This window comes from Sorex fumeus, unplaced genomic scaffold (genome assembly GCF_029834395.1).
Source record: "Sorex fumeus unplaced genomic scaffold, SorFum_2.1 ptg000047l, whole genome shotgun sequence".
NCBI classification, from domain to species: domain Eukaryota; kingdom Metazoa; phylum Chordata; class Mammalia; order Eulipotyphla; family Soricidae; genus Sorex; species Sorex fumeus.
Genome location: NW_026606104.1, coordinates 43,712,684 through 43,733,542, shown reverse-complemented (window position 1 = coordinate 43,733,542; position 20,859 = coordinate 43,712,684). Strand labels below are relative to the sequence as shown.

The 20,859-nt window shown below is 60.7% G+C and overlaps 1 protein-coding gene across 3 annotated transcripts in view; it reads left to right on the top strand.

Moving 5' to 3' along the window:
* AHDC1 (AT-hook DNA binding motif containing 1) overlaps nucleotides 1-20,859 on the top strand; it is a 65,423-nt gene that overhangs the window by 28,077 nt on the left and 16,487 nt on the right. For all 3 annotated transcript variants that reach the window (XM_056122580.1, XM_056122578.1, XM_056122577.1), the window contains 2 exons: nucleotides 14,932-15,109; nucleotides 20,550-20,658. The gene's annotated coding sequence lies outside the window, so the exon portion shown is untranslated. The remainder of the gene's footprint in view (nucleotides 1-14,931; nucleotides 15,110-20,549; nucleotides 20,659-20,859) is intronic.

The window sequence follows — 20,859 nt, the reverse complement described above, 5'->3', positions numbered from 1 at the left end:
CACAGCTCTGTGGAACTGGCTTCCCAAGGTAAGTGTTGTCTTGCCATCACTCTGGAAAGGATGGAACACAGTGGGTTTTAGGGAGTGCTGTCTATGCGTTGAACATTCAGTCCAAAATGTCCACAGCGAGTTCCAGACTAGGGAGAGACTTCTGAACTTGGCCTGGGGACTGAGAACTAGTGCTGGTCTTCACAAGGTGTTAAGTCCCTCCTGCTAGGCTAGCATAGTACAGGTGGGGAAACTGAGGCCCAAAGAGGGGACTGGCTCTTGGCCAGCCCCCTGGGACCTTGTGACCCAGGTGAGCTGTGAAATGGTGGAATTCTGCTTCCTCTCCCAGCTCCATGCTGACCTTTGACTCCTCTGCTGCCAATGTGGGGATGGGGGGACACCCAGAGACTCAGATTCAAATTTAGATGCTGTTGGCTGCCTTCAGCTGGGCCAGGATCCCTCTCACCTCCCATTCTTCCCTCCCCTCACTCCTCCCTGTTTCCTGTTGGGTTGGCCTACCTCATGTGCTGGAAGGAACTCACGGCTCCATTTGTTCTCTCTGTGAACCTGAGCTAACTATTGCACCTCCGTGAGCCGCAGCTTGCTTTTGTGCAGAGTGGAGTTGGAATAACAGGCCACTTAGCTGAACACCCCCTTTTTCCCCCTAGCGTATCACAGGCTTCCTGGCACAGCCCTGGCCAAGGAGCCCTATTTCAGTCCTAGAGGGGCAGAGATGCCCTGGAAGCGTTTTCAAGGCCAGCGGCAGGCAGCAGAGCCACCCTCCTTTACCTCTGACTGGCAGACGCCACTCCGGAGCTCAGGGGGAGGAACGGAGTGGGGGGCGAGTGTCCACCAGGTCATTTTGGCAAAGCCCAGATTTGAGCCCCACTTCAGGGCTCCCAGCTGCCCATGTCTCACACAGTTCTCACACAAGCCTCCACAGAACTGCAAAATTCTCTGCCTCCCTCTGCCATTGGAAAGTGTGCCTGGGCTGATTTCCCGCCCCCTGTTTCTCTGCAGTCCATGGAGGGATGTGAGCGAGGACTGTGAGTGAGAACGGGCTGAGCTGTGTGACTTGGGACAGGCCTCTTCCCCTCTCTGAGCCTCATCTCCTGCAAGGCGGAGGAAGCTGGATTAAGTGTTTCCCTTGGGCACCTTCCCCGCTCTGACAGAAGCAGAGCCCGTGTTGACTGATGTATCCTAGGAGATAGGGGCACACAGAGCCAAGTCAGCTGGGAGATTCCTGTCAAGGTATCCCCTCTCTGGGTGCCCCCTCCCCAAGATCTGGATTGCTTCCCTTCCCACCACTCCTGAGGGCTAGTGGTGGGGATTACAGAGGGGGGCAGTCACCCAAGTCATTGGTTTTCTGGTTCCCAAGCTCCCTTTTGTCAGCCAAGAGACCTGTGCTAAGAACAAGAACTCCGGGGTGCCAGGGCTGAGACGGACTCGCTTCTAGAGAAGGGGCACGTGTGTGGGTGACCAGCCACCCCCAGAGTCTGGGGAGCACCGTGCACGCCTCTCTTAGAAACGCTGGGGACACTTGGCAGGTAACAAGGAAACCAGGACACTTGGCAGGTAGCTCTCGGGATAGTGTATCCAGAAAGCAGTTGCAGGAGCTGTAGTTTGGGGTGTGTGCAAGACGAGGAGAAAGCTGGCGGTGTGGGGTGGGATCAGAGAACCAGGGCTTGGTTAGCGCCAGCCCTTTAGCCAAGTGTTAGCAGATTCAACAGTCTGAAACAGTGCAGGTTGACCAGCCCACTTCTAAGTGTTGAACTGATGGTTCTAAACTGCAGTTGTCATGTTTTTTGCTGGGATCTTCAGAACATTGTCTGAAAGGGGGCGGGGAGGGCAAGTGCTCGTCCTGGTCCTGTCCGGGATGATGGTCTTATAAGGCAGCAGTTCCGGGCCCTTTGGACCATTAGGGTGTATCAGGAGCATGCACGCGGGCGTAGGGACTGTTGGGCTGAGTGAATCCTGGTCATGTTTTGGGAGCCTTCTCCGGAGCCCTCGGACACAGGAGCGACTTCCTGCTCTCAGGCATTCTGGCCACAGGTAGGCAGGCCCGCAGTCTCTGGCCTGCTGGACTCCACTCCACTCGCAGGAATTTTACCACGGTGCCTAAATCAGGAACAGGCTGGAATTGACCTTTTAACCCCTTCCCTGCCACGGGATTAGACTCTGTTTCCTGTTCCAGCTCCTCCAGAACCAGTTCCATCCCGCCTGGGGTGGGCCCCCAAGAAGCGGATAAGCAGCTCTCCTCTCTTCTTCGCCCCCATCCCCTGTTGAGCCTGGAGGGGGCCTGAGGGCCAGGCTGGTGCTGGGTCTGGCAGGAGCTGAGGGCCCAGGCGGGAGTGATAAATATTGAAGAGGAGGGATTTGGGTGTGGGCTGGAGCAGCTGCAGTGGTTCGAGTGTCACACTATCTCTCCCCAGGTTTACTGACCCATTTCCATTCACGCGGCTGCCGGTTTCCTAGCAACGGCAACAGTCCCCCCAGAACAGGCGGAGTGTGTGTCTGCCATTAGCGACTGCCGCAACTGTGTCAAGGTTACCCCGCTCCCTGCAAACCCACCCCCGGCGGGTTTGTTTTCTGCCAGCGCCTGGCACACACCGTGCCAGCCAGGGAGGGGGAGGGGAGGGGGCCAGGGGCCAGCCCAGGGGCTGGGTGGGGGCGGGGGCGAGGAGGCTGCAGTTCCCGGTCCAGTGGGAGCCGACTTGGACTCAGGCCGAAGCAGCCACCCGCACCCCCCCCTGCTGGTGGAATTCCTGAGCCTGAGGGGAGCAGGGGGTGGGGCTGTCCCTCATCCCTGACCCCCGAGATTCCAGAGCCTTGGGGGAGGGGTGGGGCCGAGGGGCCTCCGGGAAGCCTGCCCGATCTGACCCCACCTGGCTTCCTCCCTCTTCGGCTCAGCTCGGCTCCCAGCCCTTTGTCCCAGCCTCAGTGCCTGGTCTCGCCCCCCGACTCCCCAGGGCAGGGTTGGATTTCTCCCATCTGACTAGGGGCTCCTGAGGGTGGGGTTCAGGATGCCTCCTTCTCTTTCCTCCCCTCAGCACCACCTCATGCCTGTTTTCCCAAATGTCAGGGGAGGTGAGATTAAGCAGTCGAGTGGCAAAGGATAATTTTTCTTAATGGGGGTGAGTAGGGCAAATTCCCCCCTTCCCCCCTCCTGTGAGAACCTCTGCCCACAGTTCCCTGGCAGTTTGGGAGTGGTCGTTGGAGGGAGAGGTCGACCTCTTCTTTTCTCCCTGCAAGCCTGTAAAGGGTTAAAGCCGTTCCCCCTCTCGTGCCCACCCCCCCCCCACCTTGCCGTGGTATGTGAGCTTCCCCAGACTGGGGGGGATGGGAGAGAATGGGGGGTCTGTTGCCTTAGAGCCACTCATGTGGTCAGCTCAGACCTGACCAGTCACATTCCTGCCCAGGAGGGCTGCAGCTTCAGGGGCAGGGGTAGGGAGGCCTGGTTGGGGCCAGGTTTGTAGGAATGGAAGAGGGGATACTGAGAGGCTGGGGTCAGGACAGCTGGGAACAGGAAGCAGTGTGCCATGGAGACCTCGGGCGGCCTGAAGCCCCCTCTTGCTGCCCTGGGCCTCAGTCACCCTGGCCTGAGTTCATGCTCCCTCACCCCAGTTCCCATCCATGCTCCCCGGGCAGAGTCTAGGCACAGGTCTGGTCCCCATGGTCATCCAAGAGAAGAGTGTGGCTGGAGCAGTTTCGTTCCTGGGGACACCTTCAGGACGGGGACGGGTGAGCAGCCTCCTGTGAGCCGCGGTCGGCTGGGTTTGGGGCTGGGTCAGAGGTTGTGAGGTCTCGGGTACAGAGCAGACCATGCTGCACTGCCCGACAGGAGCGATGCCTGGGCGGGGCCCCAGGGAGCCTGGTTCTGAGCCCAGCCTTGTGCATCAGTCTCCCTGTCCTAGGGGCCTGGGCCAGTGGTCTCTAAGAGCCTCCTGTCCTGTGGGTCAGTGGCTCTGGCGGAGGGACGAGGAGTGGGGGAGCTGTGGTGTGGAGGGATGTGGGAAGTGGCCAGCCCAAAGGGGAGTTTGCAACGCGATCCCAGGGTGAAAATAGCCCAGGTCATTTTCAGCTGCTTGGGCGGAGGTATCTGATCCTAGCAGGGCAGGGCAGCTTGGGCAGGGGGCAGGGAGGAGCATTCTGTAAAGCTCTAGGAGAAACCGGACCCCAGGATGGGAGCGCAGAGCAGAGAAAGGCTGGCCGCCCCTGCCCGTTACCTATGGCTCCCCAGACCGCCAGGCCCTGGGGGAGGGGGTCCGGAATGGAAAGGGAGGAATGCGCAGGGTTAACCGGAGGTGAGGGCTGGACTCCCGGCCCCCTTTGGGTCCTGGCCTGGATGAGGTGAAAGGTCAGCCCCAAGGAGTCCAGGCACAGCTGGGGAAAGAGTAACCTGATCCACCGGCCGAGCCTGGCTCTGGGGATCACAGAGCCGCCTCCCCCAGGAAAGGTGCTTTGACATCCCCGGGAAGGAGTTTGTTTCTGCTTGTTCTCAGCAGGGGTTGGGGGCTAGGGAAGGCTCCTGGCCCAAGGGGTCAGTGGCCAGTATGGCAGTGCTTTGTCATCCTGGCGTCCAGGGAGGTGGAGGTGAGGTGCTGGAAAGGCTCCAGGTAGCCTGTCTGGGCTGCCTCTGCCCCGTGATAATAGGTGGGCCAGACAGCCAGGGGGCCGGCCGAGGTCAGAGATGGCCCTCCCCTCAGCACACGCTTGAGTGACACAGTGACACTGGGCAGTGACAGTGAAGCCTTGTTGGGGGCAGAGATGGCTCTGTTGTCTTTTGTGTGACATGTGGGGTGTTCGGGGATGAGATGGTGTGTTGGGGGGCGGGGAATCACACACATAGCAGAGCATGAACCTGGGTTCAAGCCCTGGCTTTTACACAGACCATTTAATCGAAGCCTCAGTTCCCCCAGCCACAAAAGGAGAGATATTGGTATTCACCAGAAAGGGTCACTGGGGGGAGGATGGGCACAGAGTAAGTGCTCAGAGGCTAGTCACCTCAAGGTCACACCCTGCGAAGCCAGTGGTTGTGTGACCAGAGATCCCCACTCGGTGAGTTATGCGTGGTCTGAGAGAGAGGGCGGTTGTGGGAATGAGACTAGTGTTCCCATGGCTGTGCATGAGGCTAGGGGTGGGGTGTCCACATCACTTGGGGTGAAGTGGGGTGATGTAGATGGGATGTGGCAAGGCACAGTTGAGACAAGGTTGTTCTTAAAGGCTGACCTCCGGGGGCTGTCGCCAGCCCCCCATTCCCCACCCTTGTGGGCTCTGTGCAGCCGTGTGTGGGTGTAGCTGTCCCCGGAGTGCGGCTGTAGGTATGTTTGAGAAGGCGCAGGCATCCCGAGAAAGAACAAATCGCCTTTTGTGCACATCCAGCCCGGGGCTGGGCTGGGCCCTCTCTGGGGGATCCCCTGTTTCCGCGTCCAGCTCCCAGCCCACGAGCAGCACCCCGGCCCTGCCCGCCACCCGAGGGGGCGGCAAGGCAGCCTTCACCCCTGCTCTAGTGGAGCCCACTCCAGGGCCGGTTGCGGGTGGGTCCCGGGTATGGACTTGGGGGCGTGCCGGGAGCCCTGGTCCCGCCCCGTGACGTCACTGCAGGTACTGCCAATCTCCAGGAGCGCTGCCCACAAGCGCCCGCCCCCTCCCGGGTGTCTGGCCAGCGGGGAGGGGCTAAGGAGAACTTTGAAGCCTCGCCCTTCCTGCCCAGGGAGGGGCCGGCCCCGGACCCTAGAACCTCGGAAGACCTCCTCTCTCCTGCCTGGAGAGTTCTACCTTCTTGCCTGCCTGCCCAGTCTTGCCTAGGACCGCTTTATGCAGGAAGCCTTCCAGAACCGACCTACATTTCCCCCAGTCTTTCCCCTGATTACCTGCACCCTTTCAGTGGCCCCGCGTGCTAATGGTGAAACCAGTGCTGCTATTAGTGCCAGCCACTAGCTACCCGACAATGCGCTCTGTATCAGACTGCTGCTTCCTTGGTTTTTGTGGAATATCTTACCTGATGGATCTCTGATTGCTTTCTGCCTTGTATTATGAGCCTTTCTCCCCGACCGGATTGGAGTTCCTCTGGGTAGGGGTTCCAGATAATGCCTAGGTCAGAATAGGCACTAATCCGGCAGGAGATAGATGAAGAAACAGACGGGAGAGAAAATTTCTTGTCCGAAGCGAAATAGCAGGTAGTTAGAACAATCAAACCCGGACCCCAGGCATCCCATCACTGTTCAGGGCTTCTTATCTGGGGGGCAGCTGAGGAGTGAATTTCACAGAAGGAAGTGCTAGGTCTTCCCTGCCCCCTCCCCCAAATCAAAGGAACCCTGAAGTCTGTCTTGTGTCCACACATCTGCCTGTACCCGAACCCCTGACTTTTGCGAGGAAGAAGGGGAGAAAATTGATGATGCAGTTCTGGGCTGCGGGGAGTATTGTGAGCCCAGAGTTTGGGATGAAGGAGTGAGTACTGGTTCTGGGAACCTAAGGAGTGAGCTTGCAGTGGGAGGTTCCAAGTTGGGCAAAGGAGTGTTGGGATCCAAAGTATGTGGGGGTTCTCTGCAAGGAAGGCAGATATTATGTTGGCCCGGCACTCCCCCCACCCACAAACTGGCCCGGTGGAATGCTGGGAGGCCCGGGGGATGGGGCCAGGCAGCCAAGGTGTCTCCGGTGGCACAGAAGCAGTTAAGAGCTGCCTCAGCCCGTTCCTTCAGACAATTAGTGACATCTCGCTTGACAACACCACACTGAGCCGATGCAGACCTCAGCCCCCCTCCCAGCCCCCCCACGGCCGCTTCAGCTGTTTATTCTTGGGCTTTAACAATTGGGATTCTGACTTGGAGGAGCGGGCGCCCTGCGCTGCCCTCTGACCCGCCGTCGCCTTGGCAACTGGAGCCGGTAGGCCTGGGCTCTGCGTTAGGATTACAGATCCTGAATTCACAATCTGCGGCGCTCGGCAAGCAGCGGCAGCAGCATGTGGGAGCTGCAGCTAGACTGGCGGGGACAGACAAGGCGGGTCTGGCCCCAGGCACGGGCGGGCACCTGGAAGGCCCTCGGGCAGCCCAGAGAGCTGTGCCCCCTGGCAGCAGCCCCAGCTCCCAGCTTCTCCTCTCCGCTGTGCCCTGGAAACTTTCTTCCTGGTAGAGCCCGAGGGGCAGGGGCCAGGTTTCTTCATCGCCCCCCTCTTTCCCCTCCGCCAGCCCCCTACCATGCCCAGAACTCCAAGTGCCAGCAGACTGTGGCCCTGCCGTGCCCGCCGCCATGGCAACAGGCTCCCCTCCTTCGCCAGCTCTGCTCTTTCCCCCCCCATCCCCCCCCCCAGCAGCCAACTGCCCCAGCTGAAACCGGAGCCGATGCATCTGTGAGCCTCATGCCCAGACCCACATTCCATTTCTGTCCTCTTGTCCCCCCAGCTCTGGCGACGACATTCCCCCCCTCCTCCTCACACCCTCCCTCTCCCTCCTTGCCTCTGTCTACTCCTGCTGCCCCCCCATCTCTGCCTGTCTCCCTCTTCCCGCCCCCCCCCCCATCCAAGTGGCTCTCACCCTCTCTGGGGGTCTCTGCTGGTCCCTGGGGGTGGGGTCCCCCTGTCCGCCTCTGGTCTCCGGCCATGGTGGCCTCAGTCCTCTGCTGGCCCTGCCCGGCCAGGCCCCTCCTCACCACTTCCCTCCATGTGTCGCGGACTCTCTCCCTCGCTCTCTCTTTGTCTCTGCCTCATCCTGCCTGTCTCTCTGTCTCTTTGTCTTCTTCCTGCTCTCTTCCTGAGTCTCTTTTTCGCAGTTGTCCTCCCTCGACATTCTCTCTCTCTCTCCCCCACCTCCCTTCGCCTTTCTTCCTCCCTCTCTCTCTCCCCCCTCTCTTATCTCTCTGTCCTAAGCCCCGGCCTTCCCGAATTCCCCAGCCCCTGCTTTGGTCTCCTCCTCTTGTGCTCTGACTTTCTTCCTCCACACACATGGCGGGGTCTCAAGGTTTCCTCCGTTCCCCACTGGCTCGTTTCCCTCCTGGCCCCCACCCCCTCACACCCCGGTTGGAGCTGGGCGAGGGGGCACTCCAGAATCCTCCCCAAGAATCCCCTTTCACCGAGGGCCCGGAGGGCCGGGCATCCTATGCACCTGAGACAAGGGAGGGGCTCAAGGGTTGAAGAGCCCCCAGCGGTAGGAACAGACCTGCTGGCCTCCAGCCTCCCATGCTAGCCACCCAAGTTGGCAGCCCAGATGGTGGGCGTGTCTGGCGTTATGGTGGCCCAAGAACTCAGAGGAGCACGTGCTAGGTCTCACTGCTTCCTGACACATGGCTGCCTCAGTCTGTGCCTCGGTTTCCCTGATAGCTCTTATTCTTGATCTCACTTCTCTTTTCTGTTTCCCCGCCCGCCCCCCCCCCCCCGGGGTGTGTGTGTGTGTGTGTGTGTGTGTGCACACCCAGCTATCCTCAAAGGTTACTCCTGGTTCTGTACTAGGGAGTTACTCCTAGCAGTGCTCCGGGGAACCATACAGGATGCCTGGGATCGAACCCAGGTTGGCCTCATACAAGGCCAACACCCTCCCCACTGTACTATCGCTCCCGCCCCTTGCTCTGATTTCTTTAAGTGCTTTGTGTTGGGGCCAGATAGTGCAGCGCATAGAGCACTTGCCTTGCGTGTGGCCACCCCAGATTCAATCCCTGGTATCCCATATGGTCCCGTAGCACCGCCAAGATTAATTTCTGAGGGCAGAGTGGGGAGGAACCCCTGAGCATTGCCAGGTGTGGCCCAAAAAGGGGGGAGGGGGAGTGTCTTGCATTCCTGGGACCAAGTCTAACCTTGGAGAACAGAGAGTGGGGAGAGTGGCTTGAACCCCCTTGTTCCCACCAACACCTGCCCCCAGAATAGGGTCCTGCTTCCTAAAGTATCCATGGAGGAGGCGCCCCGTACCCCAACGGTCCCCGGCTGGCAGACTCCGCTGTCAGGCTCTTCCCTACGTCTGGGCCACGGCCTCTAGAGCTCCCCCCCCGCCCCCGCCACTGCTCTTCACTCGTCCCAGAGCCACACGGTGTCCACAAGACAGGCACTGGGGCGCGGGGGCCAGGCCTCCAGGACCCAGCTCTTGCCTCTGGCCATGATGGGGCCTGGTCAGGCCGACAGTTCTAGGACCCTGGGGTCTGGGCACTCCTTACCAAGGGGCCAGCCAGGCAGGGGGGAGTAGGGGTGCCGGGGGAGGCGGGTTGCACGCAAGGCATGCTGGGCCCCCTCGGCGGGTGGGTGGGGGGAACAAAGCTGGCATCGAGGCCTCAGCTAAAATTAGCCGCTTCCCTGCGCGGGAGCGAGCATGCCTGCCAGCCGCCCAGATCGCCGCTGCCTCGGCAGGCCATCTGTCGCCACGTTTTGCTCAGTCCCCCAAGGCCCCCCGGCTCCAGCCACCTCCAGGGGCTAGAGGGACTCTGCTCTGAGACTATCCCCGGCCAGGACTCTGAGCTCTGCCTTTGCCATGCTGTGTGACCCCAGGCTACGCCTGTCCCTCTCTGAGCTCCAGTACAGTGACAGGGTCTCTTCGTCCCAGAGTTCCCCCAGTCCTCTTGCGCACCAGAGGCTGGTTTTGGAAATAGGGGGGCTGGGGTGTGCTTCACCTTCCTCCCTCAGAGTCGCCCGCCTGGTTCAGGGTCTAAAGGTGGGCCCAGCCAAGTTGAGGGTCAAAGGCAGGCATCTAGGACAGTCCCCACAGTTTGACACCAGACACGGGGCAGCCCTGTAGCCAACAGCACCCAACCATGTGTTCCGCGTACAGCATACCACTGTCCTAGCTCTGAGGGGGGTGCTGAGTCGTGGCGGCTAGTGAACCCGACAGATCCTGAGTTGTTCGAGGGCTTTGAGAGCTTCCTACTCCGTCTTTGCTTTTCTAACTTTTGAGCAAGAACCTTTCTCTTTTTTTTTCTTTTTGTTTTTTTGGGGGCCACACCCAGCGGTGCTCAGGGCCCATTCCTGGCAGAGCTCAGGGGACCCTATGAGGTGCTGGGGTTGGAACCCAGATTGCTACGTGCAAGGTAAGCACCCCGCCCCCTGTACTATCTCTCTGGCTCCAGGAGCCTTGCTTTCCTTCTCTTTTTCAGCCACAGTTTGAACCCAGGGCCTCCTGTATGCAGAACCGGTGCTCTGCCTCCAAGCCACATCCTAACCTGATGCTCAGTTGTGCTGCGCGCACGCGCACACGTGTGTGTGTGTGTGTGTGTGTGTGTGTGTGTGTGAGAGCAGGCCTCATGCGTGCCAGGTGTGCGCTCTGCCTCTGAGCCGTGTGCCCAGCCCAGTGCCTGTACACCTCATGCCATGTTGTTGCATGCGACTGAGGTTCTGGTCCCTGCTTTCCAGATGAGGAAACTGAGGTACCGAACGAAAGCGGATGTTTCCTGTGAGGAAGCGGTGGAGCTGGGCTTCGCCCTGAACACCCTCCCAGCCGTCATGGCGGTTTCCAGCCTTTCTGCTTTCCGGCCCCAGCCCCTCCCCAGCGGCTGCCCTTTCCCCCCAAAGCCAGAGCCCACGCTGCTCCCCCAAGTCACTCCCTTCCCTTGGCTGGGAGGAGCTCACCCTGGAACCCAGGCCCTTGGCTGCCGGCCTCCCTCTCTCTGGCCAGCAGGCGAGGTCTGTTCCCTGGGTGAGTCATGGCCCTGGACTTTGGCCTCCTTGTCAGGCTCTGTGGCCTGAAGTTTGGAGAGGGGGGCCTTTGTCAGGAAGAGGGGCTGCGTCTGCTGGCAGCAGCGGGGAGTCTGAGGCTCCCAGCACCCCCTCCCCACCTCCCCTCGTGGCTGGACTCCGGGGATCCTGTTGGGAGGGCCCCTCAGGGACCCCTGGACCTCAGCGCCAGCCCTGCTCCATGCTCATTCTGCCCCCGCCCTACATGACCCCCACGTTTTTCTAGAAACAGGGTGGCTTTTCCAAGTCAGCATTGGGCCACCAGATTCCCCGGGAGGGAGGCCATGGTGCCTCCTCTGCCGGTGTCCAGGGACCAAGGTCACGCCCAGAGCCCCGGTGCCTCCACCTCCTCCTGGGGCCAGTGGTGTTTGTCACTGGGGCAACGTGTGGCTGTGCCCAGTGTTGGCAGTACTGGGGTGACATTCATGCCCTGTGAGCTGTGACGCCTCTGCAGGCAGAGGACAGCACCACCCTGGCTGGCGACAGGGACCGGGAGGGGTGGGCTGGGCTGTCACCTGTCTGAGGCAGTCAGGGGGTGACAGGTTGCTTGCCCTACCTGCAGTCTAGAGGGAGGTCTACGTGGGGAATGGGGCATGACTGTGTCTCTGACCTGGACTGTGGCGGGGAACGGGGGTATCTGTGCCTTCCTCACACCCAGAAGGTGAAACGCGCACGCGTGTGTGTGAGTGTGAGAGAGAGAGAGAGAGAGAGAGAGAGGTTCCCTGTGTATCTTGTATCCTGTTAGTGGGCAATGGGGGGGACTGGTTGGTTGTGTGTTTCGCCGTCGTGAGGGTTCCTAACTCATATTGTCAGGCCGTCCGAGATGCCTGACTGTTGTTCGTGTGACACGTCACTGTGTGTCTGTCTCTGCTGTTGTGGGGAGTGATGTATGTGATTCTCTCCTGCTGTTGGGAGCTTGTCTCTCACCCTCAGGCGACAACATGGGACCCGTGGTCTGGCCGCCTTCCCTGCACGCCTCAGGGGGCCCCAGGGAGGCGGGCCAGAGGAAGCAGTCAAGGCCCCCGGGGCACGGGCACAGGGACAAGTGTGGGCTGGGGGGGCGGCTCGGTCCCGTGTGACCCCCCTTCTGCCCAGGTGCCAACTCTCGGGACTGGTCCCCAGGAGGAAGGACCCAGTGTTTGTCAGGAGGTGTGGAAGGGGCCTCTGGGGCCGGGGCAGGTGTGACTGGGGGGCGGCACCTGGCAGCGTTCGCATGGGGGACTGGGTTCTCGCACGCCTGGGGGACCCTATTCCCTGCCTCCTCTGCCCCTGAAACTGTTAAACTAATTAAGGCTGTGGAGCCGCAGGATTAATCGGGGCAGCTCTGCGCGGGCCGGGAGCTCAGGTAGTCGATTAGTGCGCCGCGGAGGATATTGGATTTCTGAACCGCAAGTCAGCACTATTCGGGCCTGTTATCTCTCCGAGGCTCGGGGGTCAGGAGGCGGGAGGCTCCGGGCACGCGGGCCGCCCCCGCCTGGCCAGCGCCGGAGCGTCCACTCCCCTCCCGCACCCCCCAGCTCCCCGCACACCCCCCCCCCCGCCCTCAGCCGCCCCAGCACCCTCGGCCAGGCCAGCCCTTCCCCCGGCCTGGCGCCTCTCTGTGTGCCGGAGTGCCTGTCCCTCTCCTGCCACCACGCCTCAGCACCCCCCACTCCGCTCTCTCGTCTCTGTCGTGTCTGCGTGTGCCTGTCTCTCACAGCATGTCTGTCACTTCTCTGCCCCTCCTGTCTCTGCCTCTGTTTCTCTCCCTCTGTGTGTCTCTGGGTCTCTCTCGCTGTCTCTTCCCCTTCCCTCTGGCGATCGCTCGCACGTTCTCTCTCTCTCTCTCTCTCTCTCTGCCTCTCTCTCCCTCACTCCCTCTCTCTCCATCTTCCCTCTCTCTCTCTTGTGTGGTCTCGGCTGGTGCCTGCAACCAGAACAAATCTCCCCCAGCCAACACCCCCTGAACAAGGAGGCCAGAGCAGCTAATGGGAAACATGTGATGCTGCCTTGCGCCTGGAGCATCGTGAAGGGAGCCTTAGTCCCAGCTCAGCCCCTGCCCCCCCCACCGCTGCATCCCCCCCACACACTGTCCCCCACCTCCCAGCATCGCCCCCAGCCTGTGTGGGCACAATTGCCAGTTCCCCAGTCATTTACATTTCAGGGGGTGAGGGAAGCTGACGTTTATCAGTTGGGGAGTATCAGGTGGTGGGGGGGGCTGGGAAAGGCTTTGCGCCTCAGGTCCCCCCAGCCCCCCAGGCCAGGCAGACCCCAGCAGTGCCCCCTCCTCATCCGCCTAACAGTATGGAGATGAGCATATGGGGGGAGCCAGTCCACCCCCACTGAAGGCTCCGGGGCCACCCAGATTTCCATCTTTTCCACCTTCCTGGGCCTCTGGGGAACCGCAGAGGTGGGGGCTCCCTGAGGGCTCAGGAGCTGCCGGGCTGCATTTCTGTGCCCACCCAACCACGGGGAAAGGGGGGACGGAGCAGAGGAGGGAGGCTCTGGCAGGTTGGAATTCTCCTCTGCCTGTGGATAAATTGTCCCTAATCCAGGCTTGGGGAGTTGTCTGGCTCCTACAGAGAGAGAGAGAGAGAGAGAGAGAGAGAGAGAGAGAGAGCATGCGGGCGCAGACAGGGAGGAGGGAGGCAGGCGCACACAGTGACACAGACCCACACTGTCTCACAAAGGGCCCCCCTGCACACTCACACACACTGAGGAACTACACAAAGCTGCCACACAAACATGGAGACAGGCGCAGCAGACCGCATGGGCCCACTCACACGTGTTGGCACTGCCCAGCTCTCCAGACGCAGATAGGCCAGGAGCTGCTGCGAGGCCCACGGACACACACAGGCACATACAGAGCTGCAGGGAGACTGAGCCACGGGAACATTGCGACCCTCAACACCTAAAAAAGACAGGAGGGGGGAGATGACACAAGTGCCCATAGACTCAGGCCCCTTGGTGGCAAACCTGCAGGGCCAGCAAAGGGCCAGCCCCTCCCACGCCCCCCACCCCCCACCCCCCCGCATCCCTCCACTACAGCACACACACACACACACACACACACACACACACACCTGGAAATTGGGAGGGGCTACAGTTACTGACAGCTCTGTGTCTTCAGACTCCGGCACACACACGCACATGCGCGCACATACACACACACACACACACACACACACACACACACTCTCTCTCTCTCACACTCCTGAATGGATTCAGGCACACACACCACCACACCAAACCAAGAACCTGCAACCCAGGGTTCACATCAGCCTCACACACACACAGCTCAGCATGGGGACCACAACCAAGCAAACACATAATACCACACAGACTGACAGAGATGCACCGAGAAGGGCCCGGAAGGCCAGGCAGGCCTCCGATCTCACAGACAGGTGTATTCACGCCTTTCTCTGGACATGGGACTCTCACAGAGACCAGGAGCTGTGGGCAATCCTGGGCCTGGTTCGGAGAACCTCTCTGAGCTCCAGAACAGACCTGTTTTGTTTGTTTATTTGTTGGGGTTTTTTGTTTGTTTGTTTGTTTTTGCTTTTTGGGTCACACCCGGCGATGCACAGGGGTCACTCCTGGCTCGTGCACTCAGGAATTACTCCTGGCAATATTCGGGGGACCATATGGGATGCTGGGAATTGAACCCCGGTCGCCTGTGTGCAAGACAAATGCCCTACCTGCCGTGCTATCACTCCAGCCGCACAGACATTTTTGTTTTGTTTTGTTTTGCATTTGTGTTTTTGGCCACACCTGGCATACCCCTGGCTCTGCACCTAGGAATCACTCCTGGCAGTGCATGGGGAACCATATGGGTGCTGGGGATCGAACCTGGGTCAGCCATGTGTGAGACAAGCGCCCTACCCTTTGTGCTATCACTTCAGCCCCAATCAGGACAGACTTGCAGGCAGACAAATGAGCAGGAAGCCATGGGGGACAGAGAAGGTCCAAGGTGGTTGAAGGAACCAGGGCCTAGAAGGTCCCCCCCCCCAATCTCCCATTCGCGGTTCTCCCTGTTCAGTAAGTGAGAGAGGAGAGCCAGAGAGGTGACTTGCCCAAAGGCCCACAGTTCTGAAAGTTGCACAAAGGAACTGCACCCCCAGGGCCGGGTTGTTCCCACAGCTTGCGCACTTCCCTGGGGTTTGGGAGAGGCTCTCACTCTCTGCTGAGGCCAGCGAGGGCCCTTTCCCTGTGTGCTCCTGTGATGGCCTCCCCGTCCTGTGTCCCTCTACACCCAGTCCTCATGGCTGACTCATTCTGGGTCCATGCTGACGCCGGGGGCACTGTGTTTGCTTCCACAGATGGGAGCTTGCCTGCCTGTCTACCTTTCAGCCCGGACCCCAGAGCCTGCCCAGCTGAGCACGTGCAGAGGGCCTCGGGTGTGGGGCGACTCTCAGGCCACCGAGGAGACCACCCAGGAATCACTGGCGAGGACACAGTGATCCTGTTAAGCCAGGCCTTTCTACGCAGCTTGTGCAGGTAAGGGGGTCAGGGGCCCCGCGTCTGGGCTTGGACTTCCCCTGGAGGTGGAGCCCAAGGGACCTAGCCCCAGCCTCAGCGGGAATCCCTTCTCACCGAGAAGAGGCTTTATAAAGTCAAAAGACATCAGCCCTTGGGGCCCGAGAGATGGTACAGTGGGAAAGGCTTTTGCCTTTGCCTTGTATGCAGCAAACCCAGGTTTCATCCCAGCACCCAAAATAGTCCCCTAATCCCTGCCAGAAGTGATTCTTTTTTTTTTTTCTTTCTGGGTCACACCCAGCACTGCACAGGAGTTACTCCTGGCTCTGCACTCGGGAATTACCCCTGGCGATGCTCAGGGGACCATGTGGGATGCTGGGAATCGAACCCGTGTTGGCCATGTGCAAAGCAAACACCGTACCTGCTGTGCTGTTGCTCCGGCCCCAAGCGTGATTCTTAAGCATGGAGCTAGAAGTAAGCCCTGCACAACACCGGGTGTCTTCCAGAACCAAAAATTATATACATATATATATATATATCAGCTCAGCTTCCCTCAGCTCCACAGATCCAGAAGGCAGCAGGGCCCTGGACACCAGAGCCGGCAGGTCTCAGCATCGTGCCTCTTCATGGGGCAGGACCTTCGGGGCTTTTAATTACCTAAGCAAGCTGGAGGAGAAAGGGGCGTGTGACCACGACCAGAACTCAGAGCACAGGCGGCAACCAGAGCGCCTGAGTGTGTCCCCAGATTTGTCTTGATGGGAGCTGGGGTGCCGAGGAGAAAGACTGAGTGGACCTATAGTCTTGGTCTGCCAGGCTGTCCTGCTGGGCGGGACCCCTGCTCGCCTCCTCCAGGCTCCCCTGAGCCCACCCAGGCGCAGAGCCGAGACCAGGTGGGGCAGGTTGGGCCGCCCAGCCTTGCGGAGGCAACTCCCTCAACTGACACACAAGCCTCGGGGCTCCAGGAAGCTCCCCAGAGCCCAGCCTGCCTGGGGACCCCACCCACCTTCCAAAAGAGCATTCCTGGGGCCTGAGGTCTGGGGGTGGGGCCTCCTGGGATTGCGAGAGTGGGGAGCAGGGCTGTGTGTACCCGACCCTCAGTGTCCAGGGCATCCCGTGTGCAAGCGTTTGCGGGCAGGCGCGTGAGGTGTGTGGGTCTGCACCCTGGCAGTGTGTAAGTGGACCTGTCTGTCTGCGGTGCTTTCCAGGCCCGCGTGCCGCCTTGCAGTGGTGAGTACACAGATTCAGGGTGCGTGCTGGACAAGTGTGGGAATCCCGGAGCGCTGTGTCCCGCGCGGGGTGGTGGATATGTGCTAGGCGCCCGGGTGCACTGCGAGGTATGTGGGGAAGAGAAGTTGGACGCGTGGGGGGTCCCAGAGGGTGCTCTGGGATGAGGTGGTGCTTGTGACTGGGGAGAGTGCCTTCCGGGTTCTGGGTGACCACTGGGGGTGGGTGTGTGCACGTGGCTTGTTTGTGCTCTGGAGGTGGGCTGGGCAAGCCCACAGGCGAGCTGGGCTCAGCAGTGCCCAGCCTTGTGGCCAAATCGCTGAAGTCACTTCCTTTCCAGCAGCAACTTTCCAGGAGGAGGAGTTCTGCAGACCTGGGCGGGGAGGGAGGGGGCTGAACTCGGAGCTCTCTGGGGAAGGAGGCTGGCGGGGAGGGCCTGGTGGGGCTGGAGGAGGGGAGTCGGGGAGCCCGGAGGAAAGACAAGGACAGGAGTCTGGAAGGGCCAAGGGCAGGAGGGGATGGGGGCGGAGCAGGGCGGGAAGCACAGTCCCTGAGTGACCTCGGAGGGAGGAAGGGAGAGCCACCCAACAGGGTGACCCTCAGGTTCAGCCAAAACTGGCGCTGGTGCCCGCACACCTGGCACCCAGGGCAGGGGGCTGGCAGGGGGCGGTTCTAGGCGGACCTGCTTGCCAGGTGCCCCACTCTGGGCAGGAAGAGGGTGGGCGAGGGCTGCACAAAGGAGCTCTGTGTGACTGGGGGTAGGGTGGGGTGGGTTGTGCTGTGTTGGTGGGATGGGGGGGGCCTGAAGGCTCCAGGGGGCGGGGCGGGGCTTGCTCCCCTTGGGGGCATCAGCGGCTCTAAGGGGACACCTAGTGGCGAGGGAGAGTAGTGCATCCAATGACTGAGGGGGGGTGTTGGGGGGGGGGGGGACGCAGCCAGGAGAGGGTAGATTAGAAGCCAAAAATTAGAACTGGGGCCTGGAACTGGGACAGTTGGAGGAGGTTGCAGGGGCGGGAGCCGAGTCTCTGGTCGGAGAAGAAGTTTGGTTCAGAGGAACCCGAGTAACTTAAATCCAGGCATCAGCTGTTTGTCCATAAGGGCATAGCACACCGTCTCTGCGCCTCCGTTTAGAAGCCAGATTCACAGCTCTGCCAGGACTCCCTTATCACCAGCGCTTTTGGCCTGGGTATTTTTGTTGCAGTTTGGGGCTGGAAGCTTGTTGGAAGATCTTCAGGTGCAGCTGGGTGGGTGGAGGGGGCTGGAGAGAGAGGTGGTGATCGGGAGGGGTGATGAGTAGTTCCTGAGGGGCAGCTCCGGAACGAAGAAGGCCCAGGAGGGGGAGGGGGCTGCGCTGTCGTCGCTGCAGCAGCCCCTTTGATGCAGCGTTTTCCATTTGAGGACATCCCTGGGCCTGGCTGGGAGGGAAATGGTGTGAGGGGGAGGAGTACGCAGGCTGGAGAGAGGGTCATGAGGCCGGAAGTGAGAGCTGGGGCTGGCAGGCCGGCTCCCCTGGGGAGGCTGTGGGTGGGGGAGGGGGAGGCAGGCTGGGGAAGGGGTGGGGTGGTCACAGCCACAGCGGGAGGGTGGGGCTGGGGACTCAAGGATGTGGGCTGGCGCTTCCCGGCACAGTACACAGCAGGTTGGGGCCCCCCAGCCCCCTCCCAGCTGCCTGGTGTCCCTGCGGGCTGGCTCAGACACACTGACCCAGAAGCCTGCCACAGAGGGGCCGGAGGTGCGGAAGGACCCTTTCCCCTGCCCGCCTGCCCGCCCACTGTCACAGACCAGGCTAGGTGGCACTCTTGGGAGGGGGCCAAGAGAATGGCTGCGGGGTGTGGTGGGGAGGGAGCCAGCTGCTTCCCTCCAGTCCAGGCGCTGCAGGAGGACGTGCCCACAGGTCTTCACGGGTGGGTGGCACAGACGCAGGCACCAGGGAGGAGGCTTTGCTCTTCTGCCAAGATCGTACCCGGAGGCCCCAAGTGGGAGGTCGCCGGAGCAGGGCGGCTGGGCCAGTCCCACCCTTGGTGATAGGGCCATGGTGGCTTCTGGTGGGCATCTGCAGGGGCGCACAGGGAGCCGCGAGGCCCCTCTCCTGATGGACTGACTGCGCTTGCTCGGGCGCTGCCAGAGTCCCAGCCCTGCCCTGCTTTGTGCGGGCGCTGTCAGTGCACTCGCCCACCGCAGCGAGATGCTTGAGGCAGAGAGAGCCTGGCCTGAAGAGGGCCCGGCCACTGGGTCCTGCCACTTGGGGAAGAGCAGAGTGGCTAAGAGAAGGGACAGTGGACGGAGGAGTGCCCTGCCTGGGGCAGCTTCAAGAGGTCTCATCTGCAAACGGGAGAGGCACGGGTGGCCTTAGCAGCACTGGGGAGCTGACGGAAAATACAGAATCCCAGGCCTCTCCTCAGAGAGTGAGCCAGACCCCTCTCTGGACTTGGGCCTGGGCCTTGGAATGTTTCGCGGCTCCCCCAGCCCAGGGGGCGAGTCCAGCGGGTTCACTGACTCTAAGAAGCGCTTTCTGGAGTGGCGAGAGGCCAGAGGCAGAGGGGGCCTGGGAGACTTGGGGCAGGGCTCCTGTCTCCCGTGGCTTCAGGCTGGTCATACCAGCTGTCTGCGCCTGCAGCCTCTGAGGCATGGGACAGCCAGCCATGCCCTGGGCTGAGTGGTCATGTCTGTGGAGGTGCTTTGTGGATTACTGGGTAACCCCCCCCACACGCACACAGGGCTTGAGCCAAGTCCTTTCCTGCCACCCTCCCGTAGGTCGGGGTGACAGCACTGGGCAGTAGGGCACCCAGGGAGAGTGTGGGGGCAGGGTCCATAGAGCACCTCATTCCCCAGGATCCCAGTTCCTGGGGATCAGCCAGAAGCCCATGTCCCAGGTTCCCTTGAGAACCCGACACGCCTGAATCCCAGCTGTGCCCTGAGCAGCTCAGGGAGTCAGTGGGTAAATATTTATGTAGCACCCAGAGCCCAGGCCCTGGGGTCAGGGACTGGCGCGGTAAACAAGGTAGATGCATCTGTGCGCCTGGAGAACCCCACACTTGGGGCAGGGGTCTGGGGAGACACCCTGAACAGCCAGTCATTCGAGTAATTGATCGCAGTTGCGATAAATACCGTGAAGGCAAGTGAGGCGGTGAGGATGCAGCCGGGGCTGGAGCGAGGCCAGCGGGAGGCTGGGTGTCTGGGAGGGCCGTCCTGACAGAAGTGGAAGAGGGGTCAGAGCATGTCCCTCTACACATTCCTTGCTCCCTCCACAGCCTCGTTGGGTCACATTTGGGTCTGGAGAGGAATGAGAGGAAGGCTGATGGGGAGAGGTGTGGTGGATTGCTCTGTGTGCCTTATTTTGTCTCCGTTTGATATGTGTGTGTGCAGTGGCGGGGAAGGAACCTGGGGCCTCACCCATGCAAGGCAAGAGCTCTCCCGCCCCGCCGCACCCTGGCCCTCATTCATTCTCTTCTTCATTTTCTTTCTTTGTCTCGGAGCCACACCCAGCCATGCTCAGGGGTTACTCCTGTCTCTGCACTCAGGAATTACTCCTGGCAGTGCTCGAGGAACCGGGGATCGAACCCCGGGTCGGCTGTGTGCAAGGCAAGTGCCCTGCATTCCCTACTATTGTTCCAGCCCTCTTGCTCTTTTTCAGTAAATATTACCTGTAGGCCCAAGCTACGGGCCGGCCACATGTAAGTTTGGGTGTTGGGAGAGACGCAGAGGTAAGGGATTGAGCATTTTGCCTTCCTGGTGCTTTCCACCCTCCAGTTGGGTCACTTCCTAGTCTGTGGATTGGGGGTGGTTCTCATTGACCTCAGTTTTGCAAAGGAGTTAGGTAATCCATATGAAAGTACTTTCTTGGTGCAGTGATGGCAGCAGAAAAAGTGTTGGGGAACTGGGGGTTTTACTGTTGTTGGCACCTAGCGTGATTGTTGACCCCTGACCTCATGCACGCTTCACTTTTCCTTTGCAGCTCTTAGCCCAGTCATAATGAAATCATCTGCGATTATCTGATCAATATTATCTACCCATTCCGAGCGTAAAGGGGGCCTCTGTGAGCGGTGAGCAGGTGAAGGAGTAATGTTCCCTCTTCTGCCCCTCGGTTTCTTTATCTGCAAAATGGGGGCATCCGCAGCCCCAGCTGTGCAGGACTAGACCGAAGGGTGGAATGGAACGTGGCCTGCATGGCTTCCTGCCCGCTGGCCTGGTGCGCAGAAGGTGCTTGCTGAACCTGAGCTGTGATGGTCCTTTGCAGGCACGGTCCACGCCCTGACGCCTGGGCTCCAGCTGAAGTTGGTCCCCACCACCGCCAGCTGACAGCCAGCGACTGGCAGAGCCCCCAGCACAGGGGCCCTCTCTCTCAGGTCAGCAGGATGCGGGTGCATGCACTGGAGGGCACCCCGAGCCAGGAAGGAGGACATGGGCCAGTGGGTAGGTGGGTCAAGGCGGGGGCAGTGGCACAGACCGTTCTGGTCTCCCGTCTCACTGCCCACAGCCATCTCCACTGTGACAGCCCTGGTGGCAGAGCTGAGGGTGAGTGGCCAGGCTTCCCCTGGAGACCTGGG